Source organism: Strix uralensis, chromosome 4 (assembly GCF_047716275.1).
Source record: "Strix uralensis isolate ZFMK-TIS-50842 chromosome 4, bStrUra1, whole genome shotgun sequence".
NCBI lineage: Eukaryota > Metazoa > Chordata > Aves > Strigiformes > Strigidae > Strix > Strix uralensis.
This window is the reverse complement of record NC_133975.1, coordinates 98,022,009-98,038,066: the sequence shown is the minus strand read 5'-3', so window position 1 is coordinate 98,038,066 and position 16,058 is coordinate 98,022,009. Positions and strand designations below refer to the sequence as shown.

Here is a 16,058-nt window from a genome sequence, read left to right as displayed (position 1 = left end):
AAGGGGAAGGGGAAGGGGAAGGGGAAGGGGAAGGGGAAGGGGAAGGGGAAGGGGAAGGGGAAGGGGAAGGGGAAGGGGAAGGGGAAGGGGAAGGGGAAGGGGAAGGGGAAGGGGAAGGGGAAGGGGAAAATAATTAAAATTTCTGTTTTTAAAAATCCAGATAAGAGTTTTATTATTATTATACAGCAGGTTGAGCAAGAAATTTAATGTATCATTTCTTTCATAAATAACTTTCAAAAGAAATTAATTTCCTATCAGGTCTAGTTTTGAACTTGGCGTACAAAGAAGGAAATAACTGCATGGAAGTACCAGTGATCCAAGGAAGACAAATAATTCTGCTTTTAAAGAGGTTAGTTAGGGTATGAGTTGATTCTTGGAGAAAAAAAAACAGTATTATGTCTAAGCAAACTGAAAAGGAAGAGCCCTGGAAGCACAGGGAGAGGCTAATGGAAACTCTGATAGCAAGTAATCTCTTTGTTTCTTCTACCCGCAGTACTTTCTGAATATAACCTGCCATAATTTGGAAATACGCATAATTTGTACAGGTGGATTCTTTTTTCTGTTAATACTTTATCTGTGCTAATACCTTTTAGAATTTTAGTTACAGAGAGCAACAAGACCTCTTCCCCCCCTAAAGAGACTGACATGAAAGTTCTCGTTCTTCTGTAGCCTACTTCAATTTAGCAGAGCAATATGTTGTTTTTTCTGACAGAGCTGCGTCAGCAAGTTATAAAAAGAAAAAAGATGAACACAACATGTCCTCATTACTACTGAAACTGTGTTGGCAGAGTTCAGCAACACCACAGGACCTGTTTGTCAAAAATCTGTTTGAGAAAGTGGACTAATTTGCAACAAGTTACCAAATGCGATTTCCATCACAATCTCTTCCATTTGACTGTTCAGGAGGTTGCTAATAAAAAATTCTACAATGGATATTACAAAGATGAAAAGTCTTTAATGGAATAAGTACTAAACTACTGGACATTAAAGGAAAGAAAGAGCAAAGGCAATCCGTATACATATCCCAAAGAAATCACTCTTAACACAGTAACAGTCTTTGAAACAGACTATTTCAAGAAGTACAGCATTTAAACAAACAAAATCCCTCTGCACTTCAGCCAGGTTTTTACATTTTCCACCTTGCTCCTGGGCACTTAGCAGGGAAAGAACCAAGAGAACTCATGAGTCGATCATCTTGCTTCCAGTTTTTTTGGACTGGAACAGAGTTTTCTGACTGTTTTTATCACTAAAAACATTGCATTCTAGATAAAGATAAGTTCAGCATATAGGATTTGAAGCAAAATGTCATTCCCTTACAAATAAGGGACTTTTTTCTAAGTGATGGCAACAGCAACTCTTATAGAATTTAAAGGTATTAAATGGGTTTAATAGATTATAACATGATCAAAAGTATATTTGTCATTTCTCGCCCCAGTTCTCCAGTTTTACTTGGAAAAAAAACTGCCTTAGTTTTTTACTGAGATTTTCCTAAGGAAAAACATTTCAGGAGGCAACATGGAGAATTGCAGCTTAAATAATTAAAGTGTCACAAAGTTCTAACTGAAAAGAGAGTCTTAAAATGAAAAATGCCTGAGCAACTTCAATAAAGATGGTAGCAATCAGTCTTGCTGATTTTTTCAATTGAATATCAGAAAAACAAGTTTATTCTATACAACAGATGAAACCAGAAGAATCTCCATTTTGCATGATACATGAAACACCAGGCAGACTTTGTTTCAAGCACCAACACTGACCCTCAGCTCTTCTCTTCTAAAGGAAACTGTTGGAGCTAACAGATATTAGAGCAGAGAATGAGGCTGCCCTCCTGGCCTAGGTCTGCCAGTCCAACCCAGCAGCAACAGTTAAATTGTACCTTCCTCAACAAAGACCAAAGACATCTTCACCATATTCCAGACCATATTTTCTTCATTTCTTACTACATAAGGAAAATGAAAATCCATTGAGTCTATCTATCCAAAATTCAGAAGGGCTAAAGTAGGAGGTACAGTATTATCATTGCGACTTGACTTACGCTTTCACCATATCTTGAGCATACATGCAAAAACTATTATGATTCAAAGGGATTCAAAAGATACTTACGAACAAGCAAAGAAACCAACAATACCCCAAACTCTTCTGGTAAGAAAAGAGTATTTTGCCAAATCTGCAAATTAAAATTAATGTTAGAATTATTTCATCTTTCTTAAAATAAAGACAAGGTTTATTCCTCAACAACCTCAACACACAGCATTCTGTGATTTATTAATTATGTAATACATATACCTTATTCAAACAAATGACCCTCCCCTACAACTTTCTGTACCTAAGATGAACACTCACAATGATATCTTATATCTTAAAATTGAAAATTATTCCTGGATAGGTGTATAGCGGCATGTGGCTAATATTCAGCTGAGCTCATCTAGTGATGTAAAAATAATTACAGGCAAGAAGAAAGATCTTTTGCCTCAGGATACAGAGGTCTTAATGAAAAGCTGTACTAGTTAATAGTCAGCTGATTTTCAAGTAATAAACAAAAAAGCACCATATTAGTCCAAAACAGCTTGTACAGACCTCTATTCACATGTCTAAAATGTAATCTTCACATATTTCAACAGAAACATAATATATTATCAGGAAAAGTAAAACAAAAAATTTTGCATTGATAGTGAAAAAAATAATATAAACCTTCAAGACTGTATTTGAACACTTTAGACTTGGGTTGTAAACTGTGCACATGACTTTTTCTCAGTTTTAACCTAGATAAATAATCCCCCCAAAATAAAACATTTCTTATTTAATAGTTTATCAGTGGGTACATCCTACAGGATACACAGTAGCTTGTTTCCACTTCTGGAAGCAAGTACAGGATATTTCTACAGAACAACAACATGAATTAAATATTTTTAAATAAAAGAACTGTCTTCCGTTAATCTTTGTCCAAAAGTTTTAATTTTGCTTGTCTGGACAGCAAACTCTTCAGGCAAAAGCTGCATCTTGTTCTGGTTTGTATTGTTTAGCATCTTTAGTTTCACTAAACCAAGACATCAGATTTTTATTTATTTAATTATTGCATGTCCATGCTTGTTAGTGTCGTGACAATATTTAAATGAAGCATTTAGTACACAGCCCTTCAGACCAAAGGTCTTTCGCCAAACATCACTTTCAGAGACACATCTGGCATACCCATATATTCTGAACTTTAAACCCAATACAGTATCTAAAGAAAGCAAAGGAGAAGAAAACTGAAAGGCTATGTTACAGCAAATCCTTGAGCTATTTCATGAGCAAGGAAAGGTTTGGATCAACTGCAAAAGGAGGTGTAAATGCTAACGAAGCTTCAGTAGTGAAGAAGACAGAAGAGAAATGGAATTTAAAAGAAAAACAGCAATTAAAAAAACCTGTGTTAACATTTTACACCTTTAGAAGAACGCCTCCATAAAATCCAGCAAGCTTTGAATATATCTTTTTGCAATGAAAGGTCAAAGATGCTGTCCCACATTAAGCTCTTAGGAATCAAGAAAAATTCTGAAATAATGTATTTAATAAATCAACAAACCTATTTTTAACTATGCATACTTCAAGAATAAACTCAGAAAGCTTTTTAATTTTCCCCCTTCCTAAACTTTAGTGATCTTGGAATTACTTTAGTCTTAAGAAATTTTGGGTTTCTTCAAAAATTATATTTATCATTGAAGTTTTGAAAACCTTGGCTGTACTGGATGAAATGGGATGATCATATTAACACTTCAAAAAAGTAAGTGTAGAAGCAGAGAACAATAATCGCATTTGTTTTCTTCAGTGCAACTTTTTGCTAGCAGCATTTCATACATAGCTAAATGGTTTTGACATATGACTATAACTAACAAAAAAGTATAAACCCAATTGCTATCCATCTGAGAGGAGAGATTACAGGGTTTCCAAAGGCCTGTTAAACAAATAGGTATATTAAGCATTGGTTTTTATACATACAACATTTAGTCTGTTTTATCTGTCCTAAGTGCATATCAATCAACGTCAAAAAAAGTCTTGAAAATGGTTCATTGCTTATAAATCATTGTGATATTTTTGGCCTGTGCCCTATCATGGAAAACCGTACATGGAATTTTTATTAAATTCAGCAAGTCTGTCAACAGGCAAATGCACTTCTACCAATAATAATGTTTAAAAATATGTATAAAACTCAAACTGCTTTAAGATAGAACAGGTTGCATAGATCCCCAAGGGGGTTCTAATTTTAGCAACAAGACAACCCTTATAGGAAAAAAGCAAGAAGATTAAAACATGAAGAAGCAGTATTTCGTGTAATAAGCTTAAAATACTTCAGGATAAAAAGAATGGTTTTGAGAAAAATGTCAACATAAATCTTGATGTAATAAATACCAATTTTACTTCAAGATTTCGTAACACCATTTAAAATAATTCATAAGATTTAATGACTCTTTAACTGGAGGACAGAAGCAATTCAATATTAGGAATTTACAGGTCTTACGTAACTTTCTAAGGGCCCAACTCAACAAAATATATATGGTCTTGTGGAGATACTAAGCCCTCCATTATCACCACATAGAACTGGATTTAAAATCAAACAATGTCCAAACTAATGATTAGAGGTTCAACCTTCCACGGAAAGGGAAAAAACAGCAGTATCTGCATGACTAGTAGACAGTTACTTGGATAAGAATTCATGCAGCACATTTTGTGCACTTTCCCTGTTCTCGAGCAGAGTGGTACGACTCACTATACATACTGTATCTCTACTCTGGCAACACTTACAGGGAAGCAAATTCACAAACGTTAATCTGGGGAGATGTTATGAAATTGCATAAGGCTTTAAATGATCATGGCAAAAAGAAGAAAAACCTCCCTCAGGTTCCCTCTTGAAGGCAGCTCTAGGCTCTAGAGGCTCCACTGTCATAGAGGAAGGCTGAACTAAACAGATCATTAGGAGTACAATCAGATCCAAAAAATCAACAAAAATCACAAGGACTGACTTGTGCTTGGGCATTAAAATATTAATGCCATCTTTGCTCTTACTGTCTCCAAGTACGTGCAAATAAACATGGATGGTCACAACTAGTGACAATAGCAGCGAGATATGATTATTAATAATAAAAAGAGGTGTTGGATGTAAAGGAATAATGTATAAATATATAAAACATGCTGAAATGGTAAAAACAATTTCTACTCAGTTGAGGTTCAGATTCCATTGAGTTGTATCTATTTGGTCACTCCATGATGGACAATTTCCTGCCTTTTTGGTGGTACTCATGACACCTAAAAGCTAATGGAATATACATTCAGATTATATATTTTAAAAGCCATATGAGATCAAAGCTAGAAGAATTTATTTCATGCCAAAATAGCTAAAGCAAAATTAAAAGCTGGCAAACATTCTCAGATGCCAGGAAGACTGGGTGGAGAAAGGGATGCAAACTAGTTTTTGAAAACAGCAACACAGAGGCACATGGAAATTTTATTCTCATTCAGTTCTTAAATACTACAGTAAAGAGCAGAAAGCCGTCTCACCCTAGAGCTTTAACGAAGATCTCTATGATTGTTCTTGCCTTCCTTTTCCTACTCTTGACTACTCTCTAGAGAGTATCATTTAGGGTCATCTACAAAGGCTGCTTTTGACTTTTGGTTCCACTATCAAACATTTTAGGTGTGCAAGTTAAAGCAGGATTAAAGCTTCAGAAAGTATCACCTTGTTAAATGATATTGTAAAGGCGCAAGATTACATGCTTCTTGACATAGACAAATCATCAAGAGTTGTTCTTAAATAAAGCGGAAAAATAATCTCTTTTTCTGCCAGAGAAAAAGTGGGATATTAGTCTTCTAATTAAAAACAAAACAAAACAAAACCAACCTCCCCTCCAAAAAAACAACAGTAGTTCTTCATATCCCAGACAGAACTGTCTCCACCATATTTTTATATCCTGACAACAGTTAGTATAAAGTTGAAATTCATTACCTTGGCATTTATTTTGAAAAGCATCCATTTCTCAGTTTTCTATTTGATATTTGCCTATAGCTTCCACAAAAGGAAAAGGTCTTTTAGTTGCTAAACTTTCTCAGATTGAGATTTTCTCTAATTTGTCATCATCTTCTAGTAACACATTATTTTCTTCTTTTAAAAGTATTGATGGTTTATTTTAAATTAAGTGAACAAGGATTGATAGGTGGACCTGTACACTCTACAGATACAAAAAACTGAAAACAGAAATTCAAAGGAAAATTTCAAATCTTCTGGAAATACCTGTTCATGTAAGAAAACCTCTACAGAGATAATATACTTTTACCCATGCCTCTACTTCAGTCTTATCCTAACAAGATGCAAAATATTAGGGAAACATTCACTTGTTGTTTACTACTTACCACATGATTAAGTCACACATGCCCATGTAGCTGTATACCTTACACACACATCTATAAAAAACCACAAGGGAACATGCATCTTCATGGCACTTGACTTTTAATGTGATGGGTTGCACTCAAGTCAAAATTCATTTCCACCGTTAAAAAGACACTTCACAAGATGGTTTGATTTCATACCAAACTGCAACTCTCTATCCCTAGATATTCTGCCTACAGTTCTTCAAATTAAGTTAATGATGTTATGGGTTGACAGTTTCTTTTTTTAGTAATACAGAAAGCATTTCTTCTTTCTCCCTTCCACTCTCCATTTAATCCAAAGTGACTGAACTGTTTCTGCTGAAACTTACCCAAACAAGTAAATTCACCTGCAAGCACAGGCCAAGCTACCTGGAAGGTGAAAGTTTCAGAACATTATGTGTAAGTGATTTGCCTGAACTTCATAGTAATACTACTGACAAACTTGTAGAAATATCTTTAAATGTGTACATAATGGTTTTACACTTGCACAAGACATTTCAACATGTAAAACCATCATGAACAATTCAAAGGATGGATAGAAATAAATAACTAAGATTAGGAACATAATCAAAACTTCTCTATACTTTCTCAGCAATTTTTTAATATTGATTAATTTCCCGTGAAGCTCCAAGAAAGTAAGGAGCCATTATGATTCCTGCTACACTCTTGAGAAAACAAATATCACAAGACAAGACAGTGGGACAGCCAGAAGGACTGAGTATATACAGTTCCCAGACCAACTCTCTGTCAGTTGTATCATAATGCAATTTAATACTGCAGCTGAAGAAAGGAGACTGTGAAAAACAGCAAGGGCTTCTCCAGAATGTTAGTATGTGTCCTTTTCCTACGTAGAAAAGATATTTGCAGATGTCCCTATAGAAATGCATTCTAACTCAGGGTAACAGTTCAGTAGCCTCATCTGCAATGGTGACTCCCATAAGCTTTACAACATAAAGTATCAGATTGTCTGAACGCTGCAAATATTAATCACATGTTTTCCGCTCATCTGCCCCCCTGGGTGCATGAAGATATTTGTATCCATCAAAAACTACAGAATTATAACAAGCTACATTCCCCCCTTCACTGTACCTATCCCACATTAGACTAGAAGAAAAAGAGCTCAATTTGTAGAGAGTCATTTTGGGGCAGGGGCAGTAATCCGGTAATAATTTACATTAATAGCCCCGACAGGAAAGGAGAAGGGAGGAAAGCTACGGACTTTTTTAGGACTGCACGAGAAACTGAGATCCCAGCTTCTATGATCCCCCAGAAGCTATTTATAAATAAACAGCGAGCGAGCAGACGAGATGCTAATGAGGGCTAAACAGATCTCTTCTCCGCAGTCTTGAGTTAGTGGGTTTATATTTTAATCCATCCGATTGCGACAGAAGCCCCTGCGGGGAACGGGCGGATGGGCAGCGCAGCAGCCAAGCGAGCGAAGGGCGCGTATCCCTTACCTGGCGGGGAGCGGAGCCCGGCGCTGGGATGCTCTTGCTGCTCTCTCAGGTGCAGGGTTGGGCACGGGGTGCTGAGCGGCTGCACGGCCGCGGCCGCCCCGTGCCAGCCCCGGCCCCCGCCCCTCGGTGACCGCCGCCCCCCCCGCCGCCGCTCGGCGCATTCCCAGCTCCGGAGCCCCTCGCTGTGCGCGCGCCTCGCCGGTCCCTCCCGGTGGGGGAGGTGACAGGACAGGACTGACAGGGCAAGCGACCAATCCTCGGGCTGCGCCGCTTCCCCGCGGCGGCGGAGCGGAGGCAGGCGGAGGGGGGGGCACAGGCGGAGGTTGGGGGGTCGGCGCAGCCCCCCGGCCCCGCCGGGACTGCATGCGTGCGGGGCCGGCGGCCAAGGGCTGGGGACCGGGGGTGTTGCCCGGCTCGCTGGAAGGGCCGTCGCTGTGCCGTTTGGTCTTGCCGCTTGACGTGTCAGAAAACAGATTTTCCAGCAAAGTGTGGGCTTCCGGGGAGCCAACACACCGAGGCTTCAGCCGGCTTATTTCTGTCATAAACTGTTTTTGCATCATCCATGAAATCTGGTCTCCTCCTGGAAGAGCATCACTGCCAATCACACAGCCACCGCTCACCACAGTAACTGCGGTACGGCCCTTAAGCAAAGCAGGCACAGCTCCAAACTGCAGCAGGAGAGGACAAGGAAGCCCACCCGTCACTCCTAACACGGCCCGAGGAGGTAAATCACAACACAAGCTGGTGTCTTAAGCTACCTCATAAAATACCTAGATATGTCGAGGGATAGAATTTTAGGTGGAGCAGGAAAAGGACCTAGTTTATTGGTCTGAACATTATTTTTCTACAAGTTACCTTCCTGCTGATCTTCATTGAAAGTACTCCGCTCTGGAAGGCACCATAAAGGAAAGAAAAGGCCTTTGGAACAACTTAGGTGAAAAGAACAGAGACAATTCAGAAGTAACAGAATTAAAGTTAAAATATTTCTAGTAATGGACACGACTGTGAGAAAGAAATGGTCTTGTGATTCCCATTGGTGTTTAAGACCCTTCTCAATATTGAAACATTGCAATGAAGTACCTTTTCTCACTGTAACTTACAGCCTCCTGAAAATGTCACATTTGGTCCTGCTGAGCTTCATTAATATGCGGTCTGTTTATTAAATTCTTTATTAGCTCACTGTGCAGATTTTTCATAAATAAATGTGATCTTACTTAAACAGAAATTATCCACCTCTATTTGAAACACTGGGGATCGTCAGATTCCTACCACTTTAGGAAGCACTCATAGAATCGTTTCCTTTTGAAATCTTAACAAATTGAGTTTTCTCCTTTTTACCTGAAATTTTCTGACCACCAACTGGTTGCCTATACATAAATACTAGCTCATACTCTGCATATTGAGACATGCCTGCAGACTAGGGAATGGAAAAAACCCTGGCTGAAAGTAAGGCTTTCTCTTCTGATGTTTAGTATTTTCAAAGAAAGATTAGCAATTACTTTGTTAGTAACTTCCTTTTTTGCAAGCACATGGTTTGTATGGAGACAGAGTTCACAAAAAGCAACCAACATGAAACGATTATGTCAGGCTGCAATGTAGGGCACACTGAGAGCAAAACCTAATCTCCGAGAGGTTTCCACTTCATCTGCACTCATCTGCGTAATCAGCTTTTCATCCTGTCATAGGATAAATGCAACCTGCCTTCTGCTTCATTTACCCTATATAGAATACTAGTATAGATTTGTATGAAGCAAGCGGTAAGAGCTTATGTAGGAATGTATTCAGAAGGGAACTTGAAACCATTCAGTTTTTAAAGGAACATTAAAGGTTGGAAGTCATATATTTGCTAAATTGATACACTAATGAGAGTTGAAAGCTATTCACTACGTCTAGTATGCAAACTGACCCTGCTTTAGATGAAACAATCCTTACTTTCAGCTACCGTTTAATTTCTTAATCTGTGACTTTGTGGATGGTAAGCAGTGATAGCTGTTGCTTAAACCTTTCAGGAGCTTTTATAAACTGTTAAATTCCAGTCAATAACCCAAGCTGTTGAGTGGAACTGGTATGATTCTCACTTGTTTTAGTCTCAGTTTGAGTGTGGAAGGCTCGTACAAGTGAAGTCCTCCATGGAACAAAGGAATGAGTAACAGCCTCCTGTTCAGGCTGCTCCTTTATTTGGAAAAGTATCACCAGAAATCATAGCTAATCATCAAATAAAACACTTTAATAACAATGTTCTCAGAAGCAATGTCTGAATTGGAAAGGTACTGACTGGCTTTGATGTCTGGAAACCCAAGTCTAAACTGAGTTCTAAGGGCTAACAATGAGGATATAGGCTGGCCAATTGAATGCTTGCAATTCTTTGCGCTCTTCTCTTAAAGGATGAATATTTTCCTGTATTATTGTCAGAAAAACCTTCATAAAGATGTATGGGTAATCTCCTAGAGGTACATGAGGAAAACATGAATTGTATGATGCAAAAAGGGGAATAGGAAAGGTATCAGCTTGCTGCCAAAGCAGTTGTTACCAGTCTATTTGAACCTGAAGAACTAAAAACCAAAAAGCCATCCTGTATAAGCCAGCTCCATTTTCCTTTTCTTTCAAGCCCACAGCAAATACTCATCCCTGAACAGGTGTTTCCATCTTTTATTTTCTTTAATTTCTTGTCTTAACATTGCACATCAGAGCTGACACTTCAGTATAACAGGGATATAAGATTTCATATTTTCAACTTAAAATTAATACTTTGAATTCTCAATAAATTCAGATCCATAATTCAACAATTCATTGTCTACTCATATTTGCATGGCCAGTTTTGAACTCAAAAGAATGAAATTTTTTCCCGACTGTTTAGATATATGAACTGAATGTGTTTATGGCATAGTATATAGGCCCAGAACTCTGTATTCTTCAGTTGCTCCTCCCGCACCCCCTCAAATCCCCTATTCTTTAATCCACACCATCCCATGCCTTGGAACAGCAGTATGAGCTGTGCTCATTTGCTTCATCATTCCAGGGATTCCATGCACCACTACTTCAGATCGTGACCCCTTTTCTGTCCCCCTTGCAAGTTTTCTTCTCATGTCTAAAATTCAGTAGAGATTCTGCTCAATAATACTGAGAATAAATTGTGAAATTTTATGGAGTCCTTAACAGGATCAATTACAATTCTGGGATAACTGATAGACAAAAAAAGAAATAATCTAGTTAAGTGTAGGACACCATCTGTTTTCTTAAAAATTATTCAAATAAATAAAGTTTGACTTGTAGGACCTAGATTACTCTGTACCTTCATACAGAAAAAAATAAAGATAATAGCGCTATTTATATGAACAACATAAATGCAGATATCATGGAATGTATTTATAAAATGGATTGGATGAATTTTTTTGAACAGAGTGGATTTTTTGTCTCTGCAACGTATATTATACTGCATTGCAGTTTATTCATAAATTCTTGACCCAAAACCAGCAAAAATATTACAATTTACATTAGCAATTCATTTGTCATGCATCAATATAAAAGATTTTATCCTAATAAGAAATACAGATTTGCCCATTTCAAATTATGCCAAATCTAATTTTTCAGTTCACCCAAATGATGAAGTAACTTTGGCCAAAATGGCTTTCTGTCTGATTAATAAATACGGAACTTCAAAAGAGGAGAACCTTTGTAATTTTCAAAATCCTGAATGTATAAGACTGCAGTGCTGCCAACTCTTGCTATTAAACGACCTGATTTTGGACAGGAGGGAAGCCAGTCTTACAACAAAAGCAAGTTTGTGTTTGCAAATTTCTGAGAGCGGGGTGAAAAATGACTTATCTTTAGAGGAAAGGATCATGATTGGGACTGCCGCAAAAAGCAGACAAGATGTTACAGAAAGCAATGCGGAAGATCTCCCTTGAAACGAACATATATTTAAGTGACTAAAACACTGCTAATGGTAAGGGTGTTAGTAGGACCAGTTTTGTCAGTACATTTATACTGAGGTATTCTCTGTCAGGCTTGAGTACAGAAAGGAAATAAAAGAAACTGTGGCAACTGAAATTTGAAAATAAAGGAATACCAAGAAAAGTATCACTTGGTTTACATACTGTGGTCTGAAAGCACATGTATGGAAATTTCAAACATTCTCTAATGATCATAAATACAGACTACTTCTCTGTTACAATATTTTAAAAAGAAGGAGTTTACTGTTTAGCATATACTACATACTAACAGACTTATGTGAAGCTATTACACTATGAAATCCTTATGAAATCAATAAAACTGGCATGACTATTTCTCATGTAAACAAAACGCTCAGATTGTGAGAGAAGTGTGTGTGTGTGTGGTATTAAATACTTTCTGGGAAAGAGTAACAGCAACTGTAGATACAGCCATTTATTTAAGTGAGGTTAGTAGTAGAGTGCTGAGAAAAAAAACAGAACAAAACCCAGAAGGTAGTATATAACAACATGATATACATATCAGTTGTACTGGCTGAAAGATTGGGGAGACAAACTGCCCTTGGAAATGGTCTTAATGAAAAAAATTGTCTTAGGACAGCAGGAACTCATCACCACTCCTACCTCTCTCCCTCTTTTTCTCTCTTCCAGATATATACACTATTTTACAGCCACTAGTGAATTGAGAATCAAACATGCAACATTACAGGTACATTTCCTGAAGCAGAAATGGATTCAGTTTGCATAGAGATGTTAAAAAAATGTTATAAGTAAAAGCCCAATTATTGTATACTGAAAGGTTACATTCAAATTAAAGGCTAAGTGAAAAACAGTGCAGAGCACTGATGAAGAGTTTCTTGGTTTCCATGTCACTCTCTGCACACTAAACAATATACTAATAAAAGCAGCTATAAAGCAGTTCAGACCTCTGTCTCCAATATGCCACTGTAGCATTTTTTGTACTTGATGTATATGCTAAAGTTCAATAATTAAAAAGGCAGGACACTTTTTATAAATAAAGAGACTAAAATAATAACAAAAGCTTACTCAACAGATACACTGTCTTACAAATGCCTACTTAAGAAAAAAACCCAAACTCAATGAACCAATGTTTTTAATACAAAACAGCAGCTGGTTCTGCATACTAAATAAAAATATGGGAAAACAAGCCATATTCTTCTGACCTATATCAAAGGCTTTAAAGACATTTTAACCAGATGCAGTTTAGCAACAGTAACAATTAAGTAGAATTAATTAGATGCAAAATTAGCATTTCTCAGGGCTAATACTCTGAAAGAAAAGGTGGGGGAGAAGAAGAAAAATAATATATGGGCAAACAAAAAACAGTTGCACCTTTTCTAAAATGTGTATGTTCAGCAGAGTTGTATGAAAATAACTAGGAAATAAATTCAGAACCATACAATGGCTCTTGCAACCTCTCTGAAAAAAACTGAACTTAATTCAAACTATTTTTGGTATTCTGAAGGTGCTTTATAAAATTTAATTGAACTATTACCTTGTGAGAATCTGTTACACACTTTGGAGAATCAAGGACACACTAAGGGAAAGTTGCTTGTCTAGGGTCACTGCAAGTGGCTGAGATGAAAAACATCCAATTCTCTGCATATTTTGCAAAGATGGACTGTTACTTCTTCCTACATGATGCAAAAAAAAAAATGTTAGTCCGAACAGTGACAGGAGTAGATCACAGTATAATACTTCCAGACCACAACTAGCTACTAAATCTAGAAATTATATTCTTTATGAAAAAAAAAATATTCCAAACAAATTTCTCCTTATGACTCTGATTTACTTTTTTTCTCAGTTTATTCAGATTAAAAGAAAAAAAAATAATCACACATTCAGCTGCTCTGCAAACACTGCAAATATTTGGAAGGAGAAAAACATAGATAAGCTTGTAAGATTTAATCACATGAGCTGCTTCATAAATTGATCATGTGAGTTTGACATATTTCTCACAAGAACATTTAGCTTAGAATAAAAGTAGCTTTATTTACTGAAAGTTACTAATAAATATTTTATTTACAACAAACATTTATGTAATGTCACCAGAACAAAATCCCAGTTCAAATGCTTCAGACATTTAATGACTATATTTCTTAAAATTCTGCTCTATCTAATTTGAACTTCTTGTAACTGTCTCATGCTGGCCAGACTTGGCATGTGCACTGTCTACAAAAAAGCAGAGCATGCCAAGTCTAAGGCAACAGAGAGGAAAGCAATTAATACTCCCAATTATTACAGGAAGAGGACTGATATGTAGCAGTGGTACTGGAATTGGAAATACTACTTATTTTACCTTCAAATTCTAAGCAGTTGGAAGCTTTGTAATCCTAACGTTGATCCTAACAGATTTGAATGCCGTGGTCCCAATGTTAAATAGGATAATCAGCTGATCAGTCATTAGACTGACTTTGTTAAAAATGTAAATTTAACTTTAGCTAGTTAGTTATTTTAGTTTTGCATATGATAAATATGAATAAATTTAGAAAATAACACTCAATCATAACTGACTGATTTGCTTGCTAATGCTTTTATGAGATATGGTGAGGACCAGACTTCTGTAAACAGTAAAATCCCCAACTGCACATTCTTTTTTAATACACAGAGATTAATTGATGCTTTTCTTCTTAATTGAATAACTGCTGTAATTCACACTTGGTGGGGAAAATTTCATTTTAAACTTCTGAAAGCGTTATCTAGGAGGAAGTTTGTTATGGTTTCAGCAGTGAAGTAACATTTAAAGCTGCACCAATACTTACTGCTAGATTTCTAGCATAAACAAAAGCAGAAAAAAAGTTTATTCCTTTGCTTCATGGAATTGTCAGCATCAGGGAAGAAAAAGTGGAAAAAAGAAGGCAGGGAAGGAGAACGGGAAAAGAAACATAAGAAAGTGATGTCAAAATACTTATTAATAACAAAAAAATTATTTGTTTCTGTGTTAGGAAAAAAATATATATGGCAGTAAGATGAGTGGCCCTAGAATCTAACTTCTCAGTACTGAATGAACATTTTTAGAAATAGAACTTTCATATTAGTTTATTTATCATGTTCTCAATAAACTTATTAACACTAACATGAGACTGAAATACATTTACCTCAAATCACTTTTTGAAAGAACAAATGGTGCCTTTACCCTCTTCATCAAAGGTTGATAAATAATGATAACCAATGGACTCTTTCTTGTTTTGTTTTGTTGGGAGGTTGTTCAGAGTGGAGTGGGGAACATCAACCACCACCATCACCAGACAGATCTGGAGGGTGGGAAAAAATAGATAATTATTGCATCATCTCTTGTCTTGGGTGAGAGAAAAGTTGGGTGTAAAATTAAAGACCAAACTGGAAGTGCTAGAAATTAATTGTCATGAGCAAATGGTCTCTCATGCAGAAACATTCCCGATACCTGCACTTCATTAAGAATTTGAAAAAGTGCATAATGGATCATATTGATAAAAGGTACACAATGAAAGGGAAAAAGGATCCATTTTATTTATACAAGCCTGTTATTCCCTCAAAGTTCATGGTGCAATATTTACGTACTTCAAAGCAGATCACAATGAGGGATCAGTCATTAGGTGTATCTACTCAGCAGTGGTTTAATCATGTAAAAATATTAGAATGGTAAAATTTTGGGCCAAGATGTTAAACTTAACAGCCATAACATCCAACCTGGCCCCTGAAAATTGGATTTAAAACCAGCCTGTGTAATACCAGCAATCTAACTTCTTATCTTAAGTCACTTTCCAGCACAAAGCACAAACATGTCAAAACTGTGCATGTCATACAGTCACTGGAAGACAGATCACAGAGTACTCATGAAGTGACAAAACACATCTTCTGTTATTAAAATCTACTACACAGTAACTTGTTTTCACTAAAGTCAACTAGCCAGCAAATGCCAGGGTTAGCTATGGGCAAGCTTCCTAGGTTAAGAAACAACTTGGCATATGTCCCCCAAAAAGTGCCAGAAGCCTTTAGAATATGATAAGCTATTTAACTTTTGAATGCTTTTTTCTGCTCTAAGACACATACATGCACAAAAAAAAAATAAATTCTTCATGCATGTTTCAAAATATTCTCATGTATTAATTGCATAGCTGCAGTTTGATATTCTAGAAAATTCCACAAATTTGCCTCTAGGACAAAAATATTCAAATACTCATAGCAGAAGCAGCATGCCAAAGATGGTTATTTCTGTAAGCACATTATATAGATGCAAGATACCGCAGTGTGC

The 16,058-nt window shown here is 36.7% G+C and overlaps 1 protein-coding gene across 1 annotated transcript in view; it reads right to left on the bottom strand.

Moving 5' to 3' along the window:
• The window catches only part of FMN1 (formin 1), a 209,386-nt gene extending 201,419 nt beyond the window's left edge, over nt 1-7,967 (bottom strand). The window contains exon 1 of the mRNA XM_074868155.1: nt 7,854-7,967. The gene's annotated coding sequence lies outside the window, so the exon portion shown is untranslated. The remainder of the gene's footprint in view (nt 1-7,853) is intronic.
• Between the last annotated feature and the right edge of the window lie 8,091 nt (nt 7,968-16,058).